The sequence below is a fragment of the Ascaphus truei genome, chromosome 5 (assembly GCF_040206685.1).
Source record: "Ascaphus truei isolate aAscTru1 chromosome 5, aAscTru1.hap1, whole genome shotgun sequence".
In the NCBI taxonomy this organism is placed as follows: Eukaryota; Metazoa; Chordata; class Amphibia; order Anura; family Ascaphidae; genus Ascaphus; species Ascaphus truei.
The window spans coordinates 300176735-300201688 of NC_134487.1; the positions used below are offsets into that span (position 1 = coordinate 300176735).

Here is a 24954-nt window from a genome sequence, read left to right on the forward strand (position 1 = left end):
GGGCATACAGATCTCCCTCCCACCCCGTACACCCCGCCCGACCCACTCTCAACCTCCTGATCACACCTTCACTATAACTTGCTCAGAGTATAGTAACTTAAGAATTTAAAGAATAAATCTTTTCCTACTAACTAGGGAACATATAAATATATATAACGCTTCGTAATATAGTACGTTTAAAGGTAAAGGGGGTAAACAACCCGGATAAAAAGATACATCACATTTTATCATTTCTAATAGAATAGTCAAAAACTGGTAGTGTTGATTCTCGAGCATTAACTGCTCCTGTCCTTCAATAGAACATAATGTCCTTTATGTCTGTGATCTGAGTACCAGGTTGGTGTGCAACACCCCGCAAAAACCAATCCCTTAAGACTCCTTGGACTGAGGCCCACTCACCCACCGCTTGGGCCCTCTGTCCCCTCGATCACCAGCTCCATATAAGTATCCGCTTTAACAAACCAACGCCCTGGCAGTGAGCAGTTGACCCCGATTCACAAATAAAGCTATCCCTACAATAGAATATCAGGGTTAGAAAAAGAAACTAAGAGAAATCAGAGAAAAAACAGACGAAACTACAGTTCTGAGGTAGAGTTCTTTGGACTGCCATGGATCGCCGATCAGAGAGACCATCGCGGACTCATACTGGATCTTCCAGAAATCGGGTGAACAACAGGGGGGGCCACGGGCCCTCTCAAATATGCAGCCGTATCTGGCTCTTTCTTCTCCGGGCTATCGCCCCCTCGGCCTATCGATCATCCTCTGTATTATCGCCCCAAGATCCTTGCTGCCGACCCCATTTATCCTTAAGGACCAGACCTAGCGCTGATAGAAAGGGAGCGGATTCCTCAGGATAACGAAACGAAGCCTGTCTCCATTCATAATTAACAATAAGACAGAACGGGAAGGCCCATGATAGCGAATCCCTTTTTCCTGGAGTATCGCTATCACCCTCTTTGTCTATCTATTGTCAACCTGGACAGATCCTGAAAAATCTGAGTAGAATAATTTTCAAAATCAATTGAGCCTCTATTTCTGCAACCCTTCATAATCTTATCTTTAGTTGCATATTGATGAAGCCTCAGTACCACATCTCTACTTCTTTTGGGGTCATCAAATCTTGGACCCAGCGCTCTGTGAGCTCTGCCCATCAACAAATCACCACCTTGTAGTTGGGGGTCAATTGACAAGAAAAGTCTCTTGAGATATGGCTGCAGGGCCTCTGCAGACACGTCTCAGGGATATGGCGGATTCATAGATTCTGCCTTCGTTCTCTATTCTCAAGATCCTCCATACCATCCCTCATGGCTCTTATCTCTTCGCTGAGTCGCAGGACCTCATCGTCAGTATTTACCTGATTTTGTAAGGCAGAATCCATCTTGTTTTCCAGCTCAGTGAGGACACTTCTGCTTTAAATTCCATCACCGCTCTGTCCAGGGCTAGCTGGAAACCAGCTTGCATTTCTTTAAGCATATTCTGCAGGTCCTGTTTGGTTATCACTGTATCCGCCCCCCCTGCTACGCCTCTCTCCCTCTCTGCAGCAGCACTCACCTCTGTGTCTCTTTCTGGGGTACCTTTCTCTGCAGCTTTTCTCTCTGTTATGCCTCTCTCAGCCATATCTCCCTCTGCTCCAGCAGCTTGTTTATCACCCTCCGGTCAGAGCCTGAAGACGCGTGCTCCCATGCGCGCACCTCAGCGCCATCTTTTTTTTTTCAGCCGTCGCTGTCTACCCATGGCTGAATCGGGACAGATCGGGGGTCTCTGTCCTCCTCTCTTTTTTTGCAGAAGGCCTCTCTGCGTGTTCCCCTGCTTGTTGCCGCAACCCGCGGGTCTCCACGTGAGCCGGTCAGGGGTTATTAGGTAGTATAGTAGGCGGGATGCACGGAGCTCACTCGGAAGGTGTGCCTCCGCTTTGACATCGCGTACGTGCTCCCCGGAGTTATCTGGTGCTGAGCAGGACCTGTCCTCCACATCCAAAGGGAAATCTGTCAATTGTTTCCAAAATGTTTCTGTGAGCTAAAAGGAAACACTCACCAGTTGTTGTTCTCGTTTTCTTTTTCTGAAGCAGTTTCTGGAATGTACATGTCTTCATTAGACAAATACAACATAGGCAGAAGTCACATTGCTGTCACTTTTGTCCCAGTATTGCAGGCGGGACTCTCACCATCTTTTAGATATGTTTTATATATCAAGTCTTTCCTGTTCCTGGTGGTGAAATCAGTAAAATGTGATCTCAGGTACAATCCATCTGCAGCAGTTACTGAATTCTTTATAGACTCACTTTCTTCTCCTGAATGTGGATGAATAATTCAGCTCCACAATTTTCTAAACATTCGACTAAAGTCATCTGTATACAAATGCATCCAAACATATTTTGCTTTTGGTGTAAAAAAAAAAAAATGAAAGATCCTTTTATTATGGATTCAGAAATGAGATACTCGGAAAACTGCCCCTATAATACACCACTACGTTAAGACCTAAGACCCACTTAGGCCCCTTTTCAACATTACTTTTGAAGCCGTCTTCCATGCGCTGGAGAAGACCTAATTCCCAGTTATCTGGATGCATCTGAAATCTTTTCCAGCGAAGGGAAAAGATCTCCATTGCATGTTGAGAAAATGAAAGTTTGTAGGTCTTAGTCAGTACAAACTATTTTTGCTTTACAAAATCCAATAATAATTAGTGCTTTAGAGCTATTGCTCTAAAAATAAGATAGCGGGATTTATAATAGGACTACCAGAAAGAAATGCTTAATAACCCTGCCCGGATCACTGCATCTTTGGAAGCATTGCATCATTCCAACCTCATATAGGTACTGACTTCTAACAAGCTCCTAACAAATGTAGAAACCCAGAGGGATATGTTGTTGTGCTCTTTTGGGCCCATATTTAAAGGTGCAATCCAAGCCGGCGAATATTTTGGCAATTTGTTTATATAGCATTGAAGCAGGGGGTCTCCGGAGCTGAACCCCATTAATTTCAGCTCTGGGGACCCCATGCTTGAGGAGATACGTACCTCCGTAGTAGGTGCCGGTACCTACTCCGGCTGAGCAAGCAGATCTTTAACGTTTAAAGCTCTCACGTCACATGGGCCAATAGGAAGCCGCACCGATGATGTCACGGCTTCCTATTGGCCCGCAGGGCGCAAGATCTTTGAACAGTGGCCATTATGTTATCCCTGGCAGCCGTGGAGAGCCGCTACCAGAGGCGCCTTCAACACTATATTTTCAAAAATTGCTAAAAAATACCCGGCTTAGATTGCTGCTTTAAGAAGCTATTAAACATATTGTAAACTGTAAAACGAACACTAAGAAACTAATCAATGTGTTACTTCGGTATTGCCAATCTACCTCCGTATCGTGATATTTTAGGCCAGTCCTAGGTTTCTAGGTGTCAGTTTTACATACAAATGCAGGACAGGAAGGAAACACAATATATTGATACTTAGGAGATGAGACCTGCCAACTTTTTTGACTCGGTCAAGCTCCACACACCTTGCACTATGATCATCATCATGCTCCTCCGAACCCTCATGTGAACACCCTCTTTTTATGCCCCCACCCCCATGTGATTTCAACACTCCACAAGGAGACCATGAGAAGAAGGTTTACAACCGTGTGTCACAAAGGGGGACGGTTTGATTTGTCAGGTCTGGATAACATGGACCCGATCAAAGTCTCCTTATAACATGAAGTAAGGTGGAAAATACTGTTAGATGCCTTCCGGGCTTTCGCTGTAATGCACCATATGTAGACTAATGGTGATGGGGCCTCAACATAATCAGGTCTTGGAAAACATGGATGTTTGAAAGAGAATTCACGCGAGATTTGCAATGACTATATGTTTAGGGGGACACTGTAATTAACCAGATTATTCTGCAATCTCCAGGTGTAACAGGGACTGAGTACTAAAAACACCAGCCAGTTTTAAAAGTCAGTCCGCAGCTGTCTTACTGATGTGAAGATCACCAGACAGAGGTAAGAGTTCTGACCCAACACTCTACGGCAAATCGAATGTGAATGATCTGGGTTTTTTGCAGACATATTTATGGGTAGACTGAGGCACTTCCATGTCAAATACCGATTTTAAGCACATACCACTTCTAATTTAGGCATAGCACTTGGTACTAATTGATATAAAAGATAGCTAGATTTTGAGAGGGGATATGTGAAAACGTAACCATCTGTGCATAGCATGTTGATGTCTATTGAAAGGTGATATTAACAACAACAATACAGTATATATATATTTTTTTTTATTAAACAGTACAGATAATATATTCTATTATTAGTATAAACCTGCTCCGAGAGGGATACAGTATTTATGAAAGTGTTCCAGTCACCCTCTCTTCGCGATTTATTGCTGTTATTAGAGACAAATACAAAGTTTCAGGTTTTCATAAATTCATTCAAATTCGTGGATGTGCCTCTGATACTATTTTCATCACTCAGACATCCCCATGAAATATTATACTTATACTAGTTCCCTTGGGGGAACCCTATAAATGATTCCCTTCACTTGCAAAGAGTCCTGCAATAACAGTAAGGGGTTAACGCACGGACATATAACTCAAACATAACCCCAACTGGAAACGTCTCGTGTAATAATCACTCTTAGGGCGGGAGGGGCGTTGCTGTGCATTATGAGGTCCTCCAGCCCCGAACTCGTTAAATGTCAATTGATCATTAAGTTGCTATTAATGGGGGGGGGGGGGAGGGAATAGCATTCTACACATTTTGTTGACTTTTAATCATTTTTCCTTTCTATTATGTTTCCATGTTTGGAAGAAGCTTGTGGGGAGCGCAGAATGTCACCATATAAAGGGAATGAAATAAATAATAGTGTAAAGTTCACCTTTCCTGTCTCACCCTCAAATACTTTCTGGGCAAGCTACCCAGCTACCTGAACAAGCTCCTCACCCCTACCACATGCAGTACCTATCACCTGAGATCAGACTCCAAAAGACTATTCATGGTCCCAAGACTCAACAAAGTATCCGGACGTTCCTCCTTCTCCTTCCGTGCACCCCAAAACTGGAACAACCTACCAGAGACTCTCATATCCACCACCAGCTTAAGTTCTTTCAAATCTAAGGCTGTCTCACACTTTAATCTGGTCTGTAACTGTTTCATACGCTCATAATATATATTTTCTTTAACTGTGCATGCAATGTCTTGTATATAAATGTATACCTTGTTCATTTATGTAACTGTATTTGTAACCATGTATTATTTGTTTTACTCTGTGCCCAGGACATACTTGAAAACGAGAGGTAACTCTCAATGTATTACTTCCTGGTAAAATATTTTATAAATAAATAAATAAATAAATATGTCCAAACACCTGTAACAATGTATATGGGGATCGGGATTAAGAACTCACATTCTCCCAGTTAAAATACAGCATTGGAAGACAATCTGAAGACTCTGTAGTTTGCAGGGGGGTCTTGCTTAGGATACTCTCCCTGGTATCAGTGGAACGAACCCTCGATGAAAACAGAAACAACGCTAGTGCAACATTGTATGTTCACTACTGATGTATTCAATAAAAACAGTGGTAATCCACACTTACATTAGCACCATGTGCATAGACACGTAACAATCAAAGCGCAGCACCAGTATACACCATCTACCCCACTCCCGGGATCGCGTCGCGTCACTTCCGGTCCGGCCCGTCGCGTCACTTCCGGTTTCGCGATCGATCTTGAAATGGGTCCACACGGGTTCTGGGGCATGGGGGGCACACTCTGAGTTGCTGCTAGTTCACTCTACGCATTTCGCTGGCGTGCCAGCTTCGTCAGGAGTAGAGTGAACTAGCAGCAACCCAGAGTGTGCCCCCCATGCCCCAGAACCCGTGTGGACCCATTTCAAGATCGATCACCAAACCGGACGTGACGCGACGGGCCGGACCGGAAGTGACGCGATCCCGGGAGTGGGGTAGATGGTGTATACTGCTTCTGCGCTTTGATTGTTACGTGTCTTTGCACATGGTGCTAATGTAAGTGTGGATTACCACTGTTTTTATTGAATACATCAGTAGTGAACATACAATGTTGCACTAGATTTGTCTCTGTTTCCATCGAGGGTTCGTTCCACTGATACCAGGGAGAGTATCCTAAGCAAGACCCCCCTGCAAACTACAGTCTTCAGATTGTCTTCCAATGCTGTATTTTAACTGGGAGAATGTGAGTTTTTAATCTCGATCCCCATATACATTGTTACAGGTGTTTGGACATATTACACTATTATTTATTTCATTCCCTTTATATGGTGAAATTCTGCGCTCCCCACAAGCTTCTTCCAAACAGTCAAGAGAGGAGGAACTGGATCTTCTCCTAAGAGGGTTGAGCAGCGAACTTTACTAGTATTATCACTATTTTGAACACTGTTTACATTTATATATTTATCACTATATATTTATCACTATATATTTACTGCACCGACACACTTTATTCGAGCAAATACCCGGTATGTACCTGGCAGATACCTGGAATGCGCCACTCCTCACCTCTGACAAGCCCCGTTGCATTTGCCTTCCCAGCCTGGGTTCATGCCTGGCTGATGGGCGGCTGATCTGTTAAATGATAATGATTAGGATTTAATAGGCTGCAATGCTTCGCGTGTCTACCAGATGACATAAATTCATGAATTGTAATGCAGTATATATATATATACTGTGCAGTATTGCAGCCAGCGGGAATAAAATGCTTCAATCCCTGCTTGGAAAATAACTCAATGCACTCGGGCAGAAAACAGTCACAAACCTCAATACACCCGGGTATACCCGAATTCGTGGGACTAGCCCAGCTCGAATAAAGTGTGTCGCCAGTGTATATATTTATCACACCTTTATTGGAAGCGCCTCACGATTTTTGTTTTATATTATGTTTCCATGACTGATGTGATTGAGGTTCATATATGTTGGTTCTGCTAATTGAATACATGCCTTGATAAACGATTCCACGTTAAAACAATAGTAACTACATGCATTTTATTTATTTGTTTCCAAATGCGTTGGTCCGATTCTGTTTGTCTTCAGATTGCCTTACCTCTTTTGTTTTTGTGATGATCACATAACCAATTGTTAATTTTACCAGTAGGGGAAATATTGATGTCAAATAAGTATTTGTGGAATTTTTCAAAATGGTGAATTATTTTCGTTTATAGCCCTATCCTGGAATTGGTGCAGTATTGTTTCCGCTTCTCTTCCTTCAAACCCCTGTTTTTCTCCATACCAAATACCCAGAATCTAGACTGCCATTTTTCGTTGGCTATCGGAGTAAGGCAGTCCCAGACGGACACATTTTTCTCCTGGACGAGTATTCTTGTTTAAGAGTTTTACAAATTACATTTTTCACCGACCAGGGGGTCATTGGAGCACTGAGGAACCCAATTTGGACTGAATATATTTTAAAAATATATATGTATATCTTTATTTTTTGGGGGGGGGGGGAAGGAAGATTTTGGCTTCAAAATTCAATGCAGTTAGTTCAGTTTGGTGCACCCTAGAACTGTTCTTTTAAATATAGAATCATATAATTTGACGCCCATTTTTCCGAAACCTCAGACCCTATTCTATCCGTGGATTTCTCTTGTGTTTATGATCATATTATGCTCTTCCCAAGCATGTTGGAATTTTCTTACTGTATTAGCCTACATCACCTTTGTTGGAGGCTATTAAGTATTTAAGATAATCCTACATTCTAATGAATCATTATGAAGATAAAGGCATTAGGGGAAGTCAGTGGCAAAAAAAAAACTGAATTTGACTCGCTATTAAAATGTGAAAACAAACGAAAGGATTGTTACATTTAACGCCGATCGTTATCCAGGAAACTTTGCACAGCCTGAAACATGATGGATTATTTGACTCTAGCAGAAGATTTTTTTTTTTAAATGACTCAAAAATGGTGCCAAATGTGATATGTCCGTTCATATTATGTGTGTTGGATAACTCTTCTACAGCCCTGCTACAGCCAACACTCAAACCATAAGCTGCCAAAATAAATTAATTTGCAACCATTTAGAAGAAGAAAAGTAACTCCAGCCATTTTTGACAACGTCCTGGTATTATTTTAGGAACGTGTACAGGAATATTCGGAATTACATTGTACTAAAGTAAATGACCTTTCCTTGCTTTTTTTAATTTCTTCATTTGGGAGGAGCACGTGCGCTGTGGAATATTATAACTGATTGCGAACCTTATAAGATAATTAAGACGTGCATGTAAGACAGAAAAATGGTGTCTAGAGCGGGGGTGCTCTAAGCCAGTCCTCAAGAAACCCCCAACAGGTCAGGATTTGAGGATATCCCAGCTTCAGCACAGGTGGCTCAATCAAAGGACTGAGCCACTGATTGAGCCACCTGTGCTGAAGCTGGGATATCTTTAAAACCTGACCTGTTGGGGGGTCTTGAGGACTGGACATGAGCGCCACGCTCTAGAGAACACTTGGAAGGTTCTATTGACAATTGTATGCGTGGGATGAAAACACCTCAGTAAGCAGCACTCATACAGTATGCCAAATTGGGCATCTACACGTGTGCATACATTCCCCACATGTTTATCACGTGTATGTCTGTATGCGCATATACTGTATTCCCTACATGTTTATCACGTGTATGTCTTATTATAGATCATAAAATCAAACAGCCATTGTTACTTTTACCTATATGACAAGAAATGACAAAGCTCCTATAAAAGCACATCTGGATGTTAAAAAAAGAAAGACAGGGAGATGTTTATTATATTAATAAAGTTATTAGGGCTGCTGATCTCAAGGTGCTTTCCATCATAGGACCAAACTGAACAAATGTCAGAAGCCGTGGGTTCAGTAGGATTAAATGTGAGGGACACAAGTACTGTAAGAGCATATATATATATATTTAGAGTATATATGTACACCTAATTAAACTGATTTCTTTCAGCATTTTATCTATGTGATTTATGGAGTTCCCAGTGTCAGTAGTGGAAGTTCCATGAGAGTCACTAAGTTCCCATTATGCTGCAGTTAGCATTATTTTGTAAGGCATCTATCCAAAGCAAATTCCATTGGTACCATTTTTAAAACAGATTATAATGGGTCCGTTGGATATCTTACCTTATATGGCATTGTAAACTTAAAATGCTCTGTCTGCCTTGTTGGAAGATCAGAATGACTGCATTTCAGCCAACACAAACATGACTACGGACACCACTTCCCTCGCCCATTTGGTTTGGGTGACTGTATATACATGGGGAACATATAGATGTAGCAGGCACTGCCACCCGCTAACACGTTAGGAGAGCACAACAAACGCCATCAATACAGAGAGCGTGAAGAGAAATATTGCGCGTAGCAATTTGTTGAATAGAATTTCGTCAAATATTGCGCCGGTGATATCGCAGCACATTGCGGTATTGTGTCTGCTAACAGCTGGTACAGTGCATCTGTATATACCCTATAAGCAGGATGCAGCTTGCATCCTAAATATGCTATACTCCGTGACCTTTGTTTCCTCTTCATGCTTTAATACCCAATCAAGTTTTAATAGCTGGTTTTAGACTTATTCCGTGTTGTGATAGGTCTATATACATTAAGGGCTTATAGTTTGATTTAAATATATAAAAAAATCAAGTTCTAGCTGACCCTTAGTGTCTGAGACATGTTGTGGGATTATATCAGCCACTCTTTAGGCTTTCTGCTGTAATGTTTATTTCTCTTGTTTCCTGTTGCAATCCTGAGATGTATTCTTGTTTTTAGTCTTTCTGATGGGAAAAGGCTTATGTTTTATCCCCTCAGTGTAATAACGTGGCGGCCTCTTTGATAATAAGCTAAATGTACCATTTCTAGGGAGAATTAGCAAAAAGGGGAAATAGAATGTTGAAGATGTTGTGATTTCTATTTATTTTTACTTACAACCTGTGTGTATATACATCTATGAATTCAATTCTGCAATTTAATAGTGGATGCTTGATCAATATCCAGAGTTTACTTTTGCCCTTGTGCGGAGATCTTAAGATCTATTAACTCATCTGAGGCATATTTTGGGGGCCTAGAGAGTTCAGAGAGTCAGACCCCCGCAGAAATCAGAGGGATAACTGCTGAGATAATCAGTGCCAGTGAGTGGACCTCTGAGAATGAGCGAGATTCAGCGGAGACCCTCACAGACCGCTGTGTTGCTCTTTTGACCTCATCAGGGTGAGCTTGCCACTGGTGTTGCATTGTGAAAGACATTGGGCTGTAAACCAGACACAAGTAGGATATGATGGGTGACAAAGTGACACAAGCCCAACACAAAGACCAGCAAAGATGGAACACCCTTTAGGGCAGGGGTGTCCTCAAGGGCCACCAACAGGTCAGGTTTTAAGGATATCCCTGCTTCAGCACAGGTGGCTCAATCAGTGCCTCAATTGTTAGCCACCCCTGCATTAGTATAAGCTTAGCTGTGTACACTGTGTAATGTTGCAGGCAGGAGCTTTACAGAGAAAAAAATGCAGAGGAAGCGAAAAGTGATATTTCTACTGGGTGCTCATTTGCATTTCACTACCCAGAATCCTTGTCTGCAGCTTAGCCACTGAATACCGTGACAATGGGGGCGTAATGCAGGTTTGGGGACTTGTGGAAAACATGCAGACACATTTATGGGTACACAGGTTTGCTGTACTTATACGCAGAAGGGTTGCTGAGTTTTCTTTATCTAATTGTGTCTACTTTGCAACCATTTAGAAATAAAAAGTAACTGTAGCCATTTTTAAAACAGTTTGTATATAATCTTAGGAATGTTTACAGGAATATTGTACATAATATAATAAAAAGTAAATGATATTTCTTTGGGTTTTTTTATTTCTTTATTTGGAAGTTGTACATGTTCTTTTGGAATATACGATCTGAATGAGAACTTTATAAGGTAATTAAGACTTATATGTCAGTCAGAGAAAAGGGAGAATGGGGAACACTGAAAGTTTCATTAACAATTGTTAGTTTACATAAGCTTGAGAGTTTGTACTTATGCTTTGTGTAGCACACCATAAAAATCCCATGTCAAAGTAAATGAAATGCATTGTTCTGTGTTATTAAGCGGTTGTCTGATATATGGCATGTTGTAATGCAGATAAGACAGCTAGGTGTGACATTTTATTGGTTGTATGAGCACAAGGGTCTAGTTTAAGGTAAGGAATTCTCAGCCTTAAGAAAAATACTGTGTATTCACAACAAAGCGAGGATGCTAGTTCCAACTCTCCCTGTGACATCACATTGCTGTGACTTAGATTGCAAGCTTTTAGGCTAAGGTCTCATTTTTTTGGGTGCAGATTGCAATGACAGCGCTGGGTACACTGTAAGAGCTGTATATAAAAAAGCATTATTATCCACTTTATAAATACTCTTCTGAAAACCACACAACCCGCCGCCTTGGGAAGGACGTGGCTTTTTAACGGAGCCGCCCACCGGCTCCCTTTGCCCCCTTTAGATCAGTAGCTTGGTGTGCACAGAACCGTGCAAGGTGGGGGTTCTCATTTCCAGTCCTAAGACCCGTCAACGGGTCAGGTTTTAAGCAATATCCCAGCTTCAGCAAAGGCGGCTCAATCAGTGGCTTAGACGTCAACTGCGCCACTGATTGAGCACCAGTGCTGAAGCTGGGATGTCCTGAATCCTGCCTGGTTGGGGGGTCTTGAGGACTGGAGTTGTCCACTGCTGGTGTAAGGTGCCACACGTACTTCTGCCATTGTAAACCTCCCACGTTACGTGGGGCAATAGGAGTAAGTTGTGGCTTTCTATTGGCCTGCATAACGTGGCAGAAACGGTTACCGGCGCTGCCTTTACCAGGAGGTCCAGCAGCCGGAATTAATGGGGTTCGAGCCGGAATTAATGGGGCTCAGCGCCTGCTTCGTTTTTTTTTTTAAAAAAGGAGTGGTAAACACAAATAATATATCAAGCAGGGGGGAGGGGGTTAATTAATGATATGCTTATCAATCTGCACACCTGCTAACATATATCTAGTTTTCAAGCACACCTTGGAAATTGCCCAAGTAACAACGGCCTTAATCAAACCCGCAATCGTGTGTACAGCAACACCATAATCCAGGGGAGGGCAACGCCCGTCCTCAAGGGCCACCAACAGGTTATCAGGATATCCCTGCTTCAGCAAGGGTGGCTCAATCACTGGCTCTGTTGAAGACTGAGCCACAGATTGAGCCACCTGTGCTGAAGCAGGGATATCCTGAAATCCTGACCTGTTGATGTCTCTTGAGGACTGGAGTTGCTCGTCCTACTATAATCACAAAGTCATACTCTGGTGCCACCTCTGCCAATGAAATGATTAGCCCCTTTTTGACTTATTGGTCAGAAGTAAAAAAAAAAAAGTTTCTCCGTACCCAAGCTCCTGGATCAGCCAATTTATTCACCACCCTTTATAAAAGATGTCATCGTAAGATGTATATGTGCATTTACACATGTGCTAGCTGAAAATCATTCATGCTAGTTTAAAACCCTGCCATATACATTTTCGGCTTTGAGTGGATTGTGCGGTTACCCTTTGATTCCCACATCATATCCTATTAAACGACTGGTGGAAAAAAAAATACATTTGCACACAGTCAGCATGGTGCAAAGTTCAGGATGTGTTGTTTTCGAAAGTAACAGGGGACCATTCTATTGTCTGATAATCATAGCAACCTTATCAGTAAATAATGGTAAAGTCACATTCCAGGACAGGGTCGTGTTAAACAGAAGTTCAACGTATTTCTCTCCAGGTAAATACAACAGCCTGTATGTATGTACGTCTTTATTTATATAGCGCATTCAATGTACATAGCGCGTCACAGCAGTAACACACGTGGCATCATAATATAATCGTAATGGGAATAAGAGCTTGAGACACAAATGTAACATTAGGGAAAAGGAGTCCCTGCCCCGAAGAGCTTACAATCTAAGTGGACATTTACTGTAACAAAAAATAATAATCACCTTGCATTACCTTTATCTGTTTGCTGTAGGGTTTACAGGACTTTACTAGCGCACTCAATGCTAAAGGATGATAAAACATTATGAATCAGTGAATTCATGGTAAAAGGACGTAGACTCTAAATACCCGTTTATTCACAGCTGTCTAGAAGAAAACAGCCCAACAACACTCGGCGATTGATTAATACGGGCGGAATGTTATGTCTGTGGAAAAATCAGCATTACCGACAAACCAAATGAAAAGGAAAATCTACGAATGTGTTGAGTCCATTCATACACGTGATGGAATGTGAAAACAATTATAACTATCCATAATTTATACAGGTTTACCCCAAAAATGTGTAAGTGCCTTTCATGTCAAAACAGATTCAAGCTGAGGTAAAACAAAAATGTAATATGTTGGAACACATTTAACTAGGTAATTAAAGGTATCCCTGAAGGAAAGAAGTTACAAACGGTGTTCAGCAAATACAATAAATGCGCACACACTTTATGGCAAAGAAGGACAGGACCTTCCAGCAAAGACGCAAAGTATTCGGCCAACTCCAGTCCTCAAGGGCCACCAACAGGTCAGGTTTTCGGGATATCCCTGCTTCGGCACAGGTGACTCAATCAGTGGCTCAGTTGACGACTGAGTTGGCCACCCCTGGTGAAAAATTCTGGGGGGGAGGGAAACATTCAAGCAGATTTATTAAATAAATAAGGTCCAATTGCTCCAGTTTTGCAGCCAGTAAACATGAATACATTGCGTCCATAGACCGGCCAGCAAATGTATAAAACTCCTACATCCTCCCTGAAAAAGAGAACAACCTTATTCTATCCATCAAACGGAAGATGCAGCAATCTCCCAAGCTGTGCTCCCTAATCCCCTTGATCGGAGATTTCATAGGTTGGCCGTTATGCTTAAAGGTATTGGAGAAATATGGGCAAGTCGTCAAATGCCTTTTCTATCACAGACATGAGCCTCTGACTACGGATGGTCGGAACTGTCAAAGTTACTTTCCCAGAATTTCCCCGGTGTTGTATTCAATATCTGTTCCGCGGTGAGAAATTCGTTGACGATTGTTCCAGAGATTGAGGGGAGGGAGATGGAGGGAGTGAGTGAGTGAGTGGGAGAGAGTGTGTGAGAGAGAGGAGAGAGAGGAGAGAGCGATCCTGCAGATTTAATCTGGGTGCCGATTTTTTACAATCCAATCACCGATTAATAATCCGCCACGTGGATTGTCGGTGATAGAAAAAAGAATCCAGACTGATCTGGGTCAGACTGATTCACGGAACCGCCCGAACTGAGGCGGATCCAAATCCTCCACAAAATGTTTGTCCATCTCTACTTATGACAGCATCTACACTGTGCCACCTACACTGTGCCACCTACACTGTGCCACCTACACTGTGCCACCTACACTGTGCCCGACTTACTACAATCTAGGTTCCTACGACTTGGTGCCCCAACCATTGCCAAACCAATTGCGTCCATAGTCAACTCTATCCTGTCTGCAGGCCATATCCCTAAGACCTGGAAAACTGCCAGAGTTGTCCCAATCTTCAAAAGTGGGGACAAAAACACTGTCTCAAACTACAGGCCAATCTCCCTTCTCCCAATTCTATCCAAAGTTATGGGAAAATGTGTCCACTCCCAATTAAGCGATTTCTACACCAAGACAAATTTCCCTAGCCAATTCCAATCTGGATTTCACCCCAAACACTCCACCGTAACTACCCTGCTAAAAGTTTGCAATGAAATCCAGTGTGGAATGGAACGGAGAAAACTCACTGGTGCAGTATTCCTAGATTTTGCAAAGGCTTTTGACACAGTCGATCATGCTATCCTGCTTAACAAACTCCAGAGCTCTGGAATAGGGAAACATGCTTTAAACTGGTTTCAGTCCTACCTATCAGGAAGATCCCAACATGTGTCCATCTCAGGCTCTAACTCCAACCCCCTGGATATCACCTGTGGTGTCCCACAAGGCTCTGTTCTGGGGCCCCTACTGTTCTCAGTGTTCATTAATGATCTTCCCACAGCTTGTAAGGAAGCCTCAATACACATGTATGCAGATGACACAATCCTATATGCACACAGTCATAGCCTCTCTGACCTTCAACACATACTCAATCTGACTTTTTGAGACTCGAAAACTGGATTTCCCAAAACAAACTATTTTTAAACACTGACAAGACTGTAACAATGGTATTTGGGACCAAGACTAAATTTGTAAAGCTTCCAGTGACTGAGCTCCTGATTCGAACCAATGCTAACACCACCCTAACCCCTGTCACTAGTTTTAAATACCTGGGCTTATGGTTTGACTCCCACTTAACATTCGGGATGCACATTGATACCCTGACAACCAAGACCTATGCCAAACTAGGGGTACTTTACAGGAACAAATCCTCCCTAAGTCTCCTGGTCAGAAAGCGTATTGCACAGCAGATGCTAATGCCAATTATTGACTATGGAGACATAGTATATGGCTCGGCTCCTCAAACCCACCTTAGCAAACTTGACACCCTCTACAATTCAATTTGTCGTTTTGTTCTCCAATGCAACTACAACACACATCACTGCGAAATGCTCAAAGAACTAGATTGGTCAACACTAGAGTCTAGGCGCAAAGTTCACCTTTCCTGTCTTGCCTTTAAATTCTTCATGGGCAAGCTACCCAGCTACCTGAACAAGCTCCTCACCCCTACCACATGCAGCACTTATCACCTGAGATCAGACTCCAAAAGACTGGTCATGGTCCCAAGGCTCAACAAAGTATCCGGACGTTCCTCCTTCTCCTTTCGTGCACCCCAAAACTGGAACAACCTACCAGAGACTCTCACATCCACCACCAGCTTAAGTTCTTTCAAATCTAAGGCTGTCTCACACTTTAATCTGGTCTGTAACTGTTTCATACGCTCATAATATATATTTTCTCTAACTGTGCACGCAATGTCTTGTATATAATGTATACCCTGCTCATTTATGTAACTGTAATTGTAACCATGTATTATTTGTTTTTCTCTGTGCCCAGGACATACTTGAAAACGAGAGGTAACTCTCAATGTATTACTTCCTGGTAAAATATTTTATAAATAAATAAATAAATACACTGTGCCACCTACACTGTGCCACCTACACTGTGCCATCTACTGTGCCACCTACACTGCGCCACCTACACTGTGCCACCTACACTGTGCCACCTACACTGCGCCACCTACACTGTGCCATCTACTGTGCCACCTACACTGCGCCACCTACACTGCGCCACCTACACTGTGCCACCTACACTGCGCCACCTACACTGTGCCACCTGCACTGTGCCACCTACACTGTGCCACCTACACTGTGCCACCTACACTGTGCCACCTACACTGTGCCACCTACACTGTGCTACCTACACTGCGTCACCTACACTGCGCCACCTACACTGCGCCACCTGCACTGTGCCACCTACACTGCGCCACCTACACTGCGCCACCTACACTGTGCCACCTACACTGTGCCATCTACTGTGCCACCTACACTGCGCCACCTACACTGTGCCACCTACACTGCGCCACCTACACTGCGCCACCTGCACTGTGCTACCTACACTGTGCCACCTACACTGCGCCACCTACACTGCGCCACCTACACTGTGCCACCTACACTGTGCCATCTACTGTGCCACCTACACTGCGCCACCTACACTGTGCCACCTGCACTGTGCCACCTACACTGCGCCACCTACACTGTGCCACCTACACTGTGCCACCTACACTGTGCCATCTACTGTGCCACCTACACTGTGCCACCTACACTGTGCCACCTACACTGTGCCACCTACACTGTGCCACCTACACTGTGCCACCTACACTGTGCTACCTACACTGCGTCACCTACACTGCGCCACCTACACTGCGCCACCTGCACTGTGCTACCTACACTGCGCCACCTACACTGTGCCACCTACACTGTGCCACCTGCACTGTGCCACCTACACTGCGCCACCTACACTGCGCCACCTACACTGTGCCACCTACACTGTGCCATCTACTGTGCCACCTACACTGTGCCACCTGCACTGTGCAACCTACACTGTGCCACCTACACTGTGCCACCTACACTGTGCCACCTACACTGCGCCACCTACACTGTGCCATCTACTGTGCCACCTACACTGCGCCACCTACACTGTGCCACCTACACTGCGCCACCTACACTGTGCCACCTGCACTGTGCCACCTACACTGTGCCACCTACACTGTGCCACCTACACTGCGCCACCTACACTGCGCCACCTACACTGTGCCACCTACACTGTGCCACCTACACTGTGCCACCTACACTGTGCTACCTACACTGCGCCACCTACACTGCGCCACCTGCACTGTGCCACCTACACTGTGCCACCTACACTGTGCCACCTACACTGTGCCATCTACTGTGCCACCTACACTGCGCCACCTACACTGCGCCACCTACACTGTGCCACCTACACTGTGCCACCTACACTGCGCCACCTACACTGCGCCACCTACACTGTGCTACCTACACTGCGCCACCTACACTGTGCCACCTACACTGTGCCACCTACACTGTGCCACCTACACTGTGCCACCTACACTGTGCTACCTACACAGCGCCACCTACACTGTGCTACCTACACTGCGCCACCTACACTGTGCTACCTACACTGCGCCACCTACACTACGCCACCTGCACTGTGCCACCTACACTGCGCCACCTACACTGTGCCACCTACACTGTGCCACCTACACTGTGCCACCTACACTGTGCCACCTACACTGTGCCACCTACACTGTGCTACCTACACTGTGCCACCTGCACTGTGCCACCTGCACTGTGCCACCTCCACTGTGCCACCTACACTGCGCCACCTACACTGCGCCACCTGCACTGCGCCACCTACACTGTGCCACCTACACTGCACCACCTACACTGCGCCACCTGCACTGTGCCACCTACACTGCGCTACCTACACTGCACCACCTACACTGCGCCACCTACACTGCGCTACCTACACTGCGCCACCTACACTGCGCCACCTACACTGCGCCACCTACACTGCGCCACCTGCACTGTGCCACCTACACTGCGCCACCTACACTGCGCCACCTGCACTGTGCCACCTACACTGCGCTACCTACACTGCACAACCTACACTGCGCCACCTACACTGCGCCACCTGCACTGCGCCACCTACACTGTGCCACCTATACTGCGCTACCTACACTGCACCACCTACACTGCGCCACCTACACTGTGCCACCTGCACTGCGCCACCTACACTGTGCCACCTACACTGCGCTACCTACACTGCACCACCTACACTGCGCCACCTACACTGTGCCACCTACACTGCGCTACCTACACTGCGCCACCTACACTGCGCCACCTGCACTGCGCCACCTACACTGTGCCACCTAAACTGCGCTACCTACACTGCGCCACCTACACTGTGCCACCTACACTGCGCTACCTACACTGCGCCACCTACACTGCGCCACCTACACTGCGCCACCTACACTGTGCCACCTACACTGCGCCACCTACACTGTGCCATCTACACTGTGCCACCTACACTGTACCATCTACACTGTGCCACCTACACTGCGCTACCTACACTGCACCACCTACACTGCGCCACCTACACTGTGCCACCTACACTGCGCTACCTACACTGCACCACCTACACTGCGCCACCTACACTGTGCCATCTACACTGTGCCACCTACACTGTACCATCTACACTGTGCCACCTGCACTGTGCCACCTACACTGTGCCACCTGCACTGTGCCACCTACACTGCGCTACCTACACTGCGCTACCTACACTGCACCACCTACACTGTGCCACCTACACTGTGCCACCTACACTGTGCCACCTACACTGCGCCATCTACACTGTGACACCTACACTGTGCCACCTACACTGTGCCACCTACACTGCGCCACCTACACTGCGCCACCTACACTGCGCCACCTACACTGCGCCACCTACACTGCGCCACCTACATTGCGCCACCTACACTGCGCCACCTACACTGCGCCACCTACACTGCGCCACCTACACTGCGCCACCTACACTGCGCCACCTACACTGCGCCACCTACACTGCGCCACCTATACTGTGCCACCTACACTGCGCCACCTACACTGCGCCACCTACACTGCGCCACCTACACTGCGCACCTACACTGTGCCACCTATACTGCGCCACCTACACTGCGCCACCTACATTGCGCCACCTACACTGCGCCACCTACACTGCGCCACCTACACTGCGCCACCTACACTGCGCCACCTACATTGCGCCACCTACACTGCGCCACCTACACTGCGCCACCTGCACTGCGCCACCTACACTGCGTCACCTACACTGCGCCACCTACACTGCGCCACCTACACTGCGCCACCTACACTGCGCCACCTGCACTGCGCCACCTACACTGTGCCACCTATACTGCGCTACCTACACTGCACCACCTACACTGCGCCACCTACACTGTGCCACCTGCACTGCGCCACCTACACTGTGCCACCTACACTGCGCTACCTACACTGCACCACCTACACTGCGCCACCTACACTGTGCCACCTACACTGCGCTACCTACACTGCGCCACCTACACTGCGCCACCTGCACTGCGCCACCTACACTGTGCCACCTATACTGCGCCACCTACACTGCGCCACCTACACTGTGCCACCTACACTGTGCCACCTACACTGCGCTACCTACACTGCGCCACCTACACTGCGCCACCTACACTGTGCCACCTACACTGCGCCACCTACACTGTGCCATCTACACTGTGCCACCTACACTGTACCATCTACACTGTGCCACCTACACTGCGCTACCTACACTGCACCACCTGCACTGTGCCACCTACACTGCGCTACCTACACTGCACCACCTACACTGCGCCACCTACACTGCGCCACCTACACTGTGCCACCTACACTGCGCTACCTACACTGCACCACCTACACTGCGCCACCTACACTGTGCCATCTACACTGTGCCACCTACACTGTACCATCTACACTGTGCCACCTGCACTGTGCCACCTACACTGTGCCACCTGCACTGTGCCACCTACACTGCGCTACCTACACTGCACCACCTACACTGCGCCACCTACACTGTGCCACCTACACTGTGCCACCTACACTGCGCCATCTACACTGTGACACCTACACTGTGCCACCTACACTGTGCCACCTACACTGCGCCACCTACACTGCGCCACCTACACTGCGCCACCTACACTGCGCCACCTACACTGCGCCACCTACATTGCGCCACCTACACTGCGCCACCTACACTGCGCCACCTACACTGTGCCACCTACACTGCGCCACCTACACTGTGCCACCTATACTGCGCCACCTACACTGCGCCACCTACACTGCGCCACCTACACTGCGCCACCTACACTGCGCCACCTGCACTGTGCCACCTACACTGCGCCACCTACACTGCGCCACCTACACTGCGCCACCTACACTGCGCCACCTACACTGCGCCACCTACACTGTGCCACCTACACTGTGCCACCTGCACTGTGCCACCTGCACTGTGCCACCTACACTGTGCCACCTATATTGTGCCACCTGCACTGTGCCACCTGCACTGTGCCACCTACACTGCGCCACCTACACTGTGCCACCTACACTGTGCCACCTACACTGTGCCATCTACACTGTGCCACCTACATTGTACCACCTACACTGTGCCACCTGCACTGTGCCACCTGCACTGTGCCATTTACACTGTGCCACCTACACTGTGCCATCTACACTGTGTCACCTACACTGTGCCACCTACACTGTGCCACCTACACTGTGCCACCTGCACTGTGCCATTTACACTGTGCTACCTACACTGTGCCACCTACACTGTGCCACCTACACTGTGCCATCTACACTGTGCCACCTACACTGTGCCACCTACACTGCGCCACCTACACTGTGCCACCTACACTGTGCCACCTACACTGTGCCACCTACACTGTGCAACCTACACTCACTGTGCCACCTACACTGTGCCACCTACACTGCGCCACCTACACTGCGCCACCTACACTGCGCCACCTACACTGCGCAACCTACACTGCGCTACCTACACTGCGCCACCTACACTGCGCCACCTGCACTGTGCCACCTACACTGCGCCACCTACACTGTGGCACCTACACTGTGCCACCTACACTGTGCTACTTACACTGCGCCACCTACACTGCGCCACCTACACAGTGCCACCTACACTGTGCCACCTACACTGTGCTACTTACACTGCGCCACCTACACTGCGCCACCTACACTGCGCCACCTACACTGTGCCACCTACACTGTGCCACCTACACAGTGCCACCTACACTGTGCCACCTACACTGTGCTACTTACACTGCGCCACCTACACTGCACCACCTACACAGTGCCACCTACACTGTGCCACCTACACTGTGCTACTTACACTGCGCCACCTACACTGTGCCACCTACACAGTGCCACCTACACTGTGCCACCTACACTGTGCCACCTACACAGTGCCACCTACACTGTGCCACCTACACTGTGCCACCTACACTGTGCCACCTACACTGTGCCACCTACACTGTGCCACCTACACTGCGCCACCTACACTGCGCCACCTACACTGCGCCACCTACACTGTGCCACCTATACTGTGCCACCTACACTGTGCCACCTATACTGTGCCACCTACACTGTGCTACTTACACTGCGCCACCTACACTGCGCCACCTACACTGTGCCACCTACACTGTGCCACCTACACTGTGCCACCTACACTGTGCCACCTACACTGTGCCACCTACACTGTGCCACCTACACTGTGCTACTTACACTGCGCCACCTACACTGCGCCACCTGCACTGCGCCACCTACACTGTGCCACCTACACTGTGCCACCTACACTGTGCCACCTACACTGCGCCACCTACACTGCGCCACCTACACTGTGCCATCTACACTGCGCCACCTACACTGCGCCACCTACACTGTGCCACCTACACTGTGCCACCTGCACTGTGCCACCTACACTGCGCCACCTACACTGCGCCACCTACACTGTGCCACCTATACTGTGCTACCTACACTGCGTCACCTACACTGTGCCACCTGCACTGTGCCACCTACACTGTGCCACCTACACTGTGCCACCTACACTGTGCCACCTACACTGTGCCTCCTACACTGTGCCACCTACACTGCGCCACCTACACTGTGCCACCTACACTGCGCCACCTACACTGCGCCACCTACACTGTGCCACCTACACTGTGCTACTTACACTGTGCCACCTACACTGCGCCACCTACACTGTGCCACCTACACTGTGCTACTTACACTGCGCCACCTACACTGCGCCACCTACACAGTGCCACCTACACTGTGCCACCTACACTGTGCCACCTACCCTGTGCCACCTACACTGCGCCACCTACACTGTGCCACCTACACTGTGCCACCTACACTGCGCCACCTACACTGTGCCACCTACACTGTGCTACTTACACTGCGCCACCTACACAGTGCCACCTACACTGTGCCACCTACACTGTGCCACCTACACTGTGCCACCTACACTGCGCCACCTACACAGTGCCACCTACACTGTGCCACCTACACTGTGCCACCTACACTGTGCCACCTACACTGTGCCACCTACACTGTGCCACCTACACTGTGCCACCTACACTGCACCACCTACACTGTGCCACCTACACTGTGCCACCTACACTGCGCCACCTACACTGTGCCACCTACACTGTGCTACTTACACTGCGCCACCTACACTGCGCCACCTACACAGTGCCACCTACACTGTGCCACCTACACTGTGCCACCTACACTGTGCCACCTACACTGCGCCACCTACACAGTGCCACCTACACTGTGCCACCTACACTGTGCCACCTACACTGCGCCACCTACACTGCGCCACCTACACTGCGCCACCTACACGGTGCCACCTACACTGTGCCACCTACACTGTGCTACCTACACTGCGTCACCTACACTGCGCCACCTACACTGCGCCACCTACACTGTGCTACCTACACTGCGTCACCTACACTGCGCCACCTGCACTGCGCCACCTGCACTGTGCTACCTACACAGTGCCACCTGCACTGTGCCACCTACACTGTGCCACCTACACTGTGCCATCTACACTGGGCCATCTACACTGTGACACCTACACTGTGCCACCTACACTGTGCCAGCTGCACTGTGCCACCTGCACTGTGCCACCTACACTGTGCCACCTACACTGCGCCACCTACACTGCGCCACCTACACTGTGCCACCTACACTGCGCCACCTACACTGCGCCACCTGCACTGCGCCACCTGCACTGTGCTACCTACACTGTGCCACCTGCACTGTGCCACCTGCACTGTGCCACCTACACTGTGCCATCTACACTGGGCCATCTACACTGTGACACCTACACTGTGCCACCTACACTGTGCCAGCTGCACTGTGCCACCTGCACTGTGCCACCTACACTGTGCCACCTACACTGTGCCACCTACACTGCGCCACCTACACTGCGCCACCTACACTGTGCCACCTACACTGCGCCACCTACACTGCGCCACCTACACTGTGCCACCTACACTGCGCCACCTGCACTGTGCTACCTACACCGTGCCACCTACACTGTGCTACCTACACTGTGCCACCTACACTGCGCCACCTACACTGTGCCACCTACACTGTGCCACCTACACTGCGCCACCTACACCGTGCTACCTACACTGTGCCATCTACACTGTGCCACCTACACTGCGCCACCTACACTGTGCCACCTACACTGCGCCACCTACACTGCGCCACCTGCACTGTGCCACCTACACTGTGCCACCTACACTGTGCCACCTGCACTGTGCCACCTGCACTGTGCTACCTACACTGTGCCACCTGCACTGTGCCACCTGCATTGTGCCACCTATACTGTGCCACCTACACTGTGCCACCTACACTGTGCCATCTACACTGTGCCATCTACTGTGCCACCTACACTGTGCCACCTACACTGTGCCATCTACACTCTGCCACCTACACTGTGCCACCTACACTCTGCCACCTACACTCTGCCATCTACACTGTGCCACCTACACTGTGCCATCTACACTGCCACCTACACTGTGCCATCTACACTGTGCCACCTATACTGTGCCACCTACACTGTGCCATCTACTGTGCCACCTACATTGTACCACCTACACTGTGCCACCTGCACTGTGCCACCTGCACTGTGCCATTTACACTGTGCCACCTACACTGTGCCATCTACACTGTGTCACCTACACTGTGCCACCTACACTGTGCCACCTACACTGTGCCACCTACACTGTGTCACCTGCGCTGTGCCACCTGCACGGTGCCATCTACACTGTGCCACCTACACTGTGCCACCTACACTGTGCCATCTACACTGTGTCACCTACACTGTGCCACCTACACTGTGCCACCTGCACTGTGCCACCTACACTGTGCCACCTGCACTGTGCCACCTACACTGTGCCATCTACACTGTGTCACCTACACTGTGCCACCTGCACTCTACCACCTACACTGTGCCATCTACACTGTGCCACCTGCACTGTGCCACCTACACTGTGCCACCTACACTGTGCCACCTGCACTGTGCCACCTGCATGGTGCCACCTGCACTGTGCTACCTGCATGGTGCCATCTACACTGTGCCACCTACACTGTGCCACCTACACTGTGCCACCTACACTGTGCCATCTACACTGTGCCACATACACTGTGCCACCTACACTGTGCCACCTGCACTGTGCCACCTACACTGTGCCACCTACACTGTGCCACCTACACTGTGCCATCTACTGTGCCACCTGCACTGTGCCACCTACACTGTGCCACCTACACTGTACCACCTACACTGTACCACCTACACTGTGTCATCTACACTGTGCCATCTACACTGTGCCAATTACACTCTACCATCTACACTGTGC

At 48.1% G+C, this 24954-nt stretch overlaps 1 protein-coding gene across 1 annotated transcript in view; it reads left to right on the top strand.

The window, feature by feature from the left end:
* The window catches only part of SOX5 (SRY-box transcription factor 5), a 913923-nt gene that overhangs the window by 558767 nt on the left and 330202 nt on the right, over positions 1-24954 (top strand). Inside the window, exon 3 of the mRNA XM_075602880.1 lies at positions 3888-3976. The gene's annotated coding sequence lies outside the window, so the exon portion shown is untranslated. The remainder of the gene's footprint in view (positions 1-3887; positions 3977-24954) is intronic.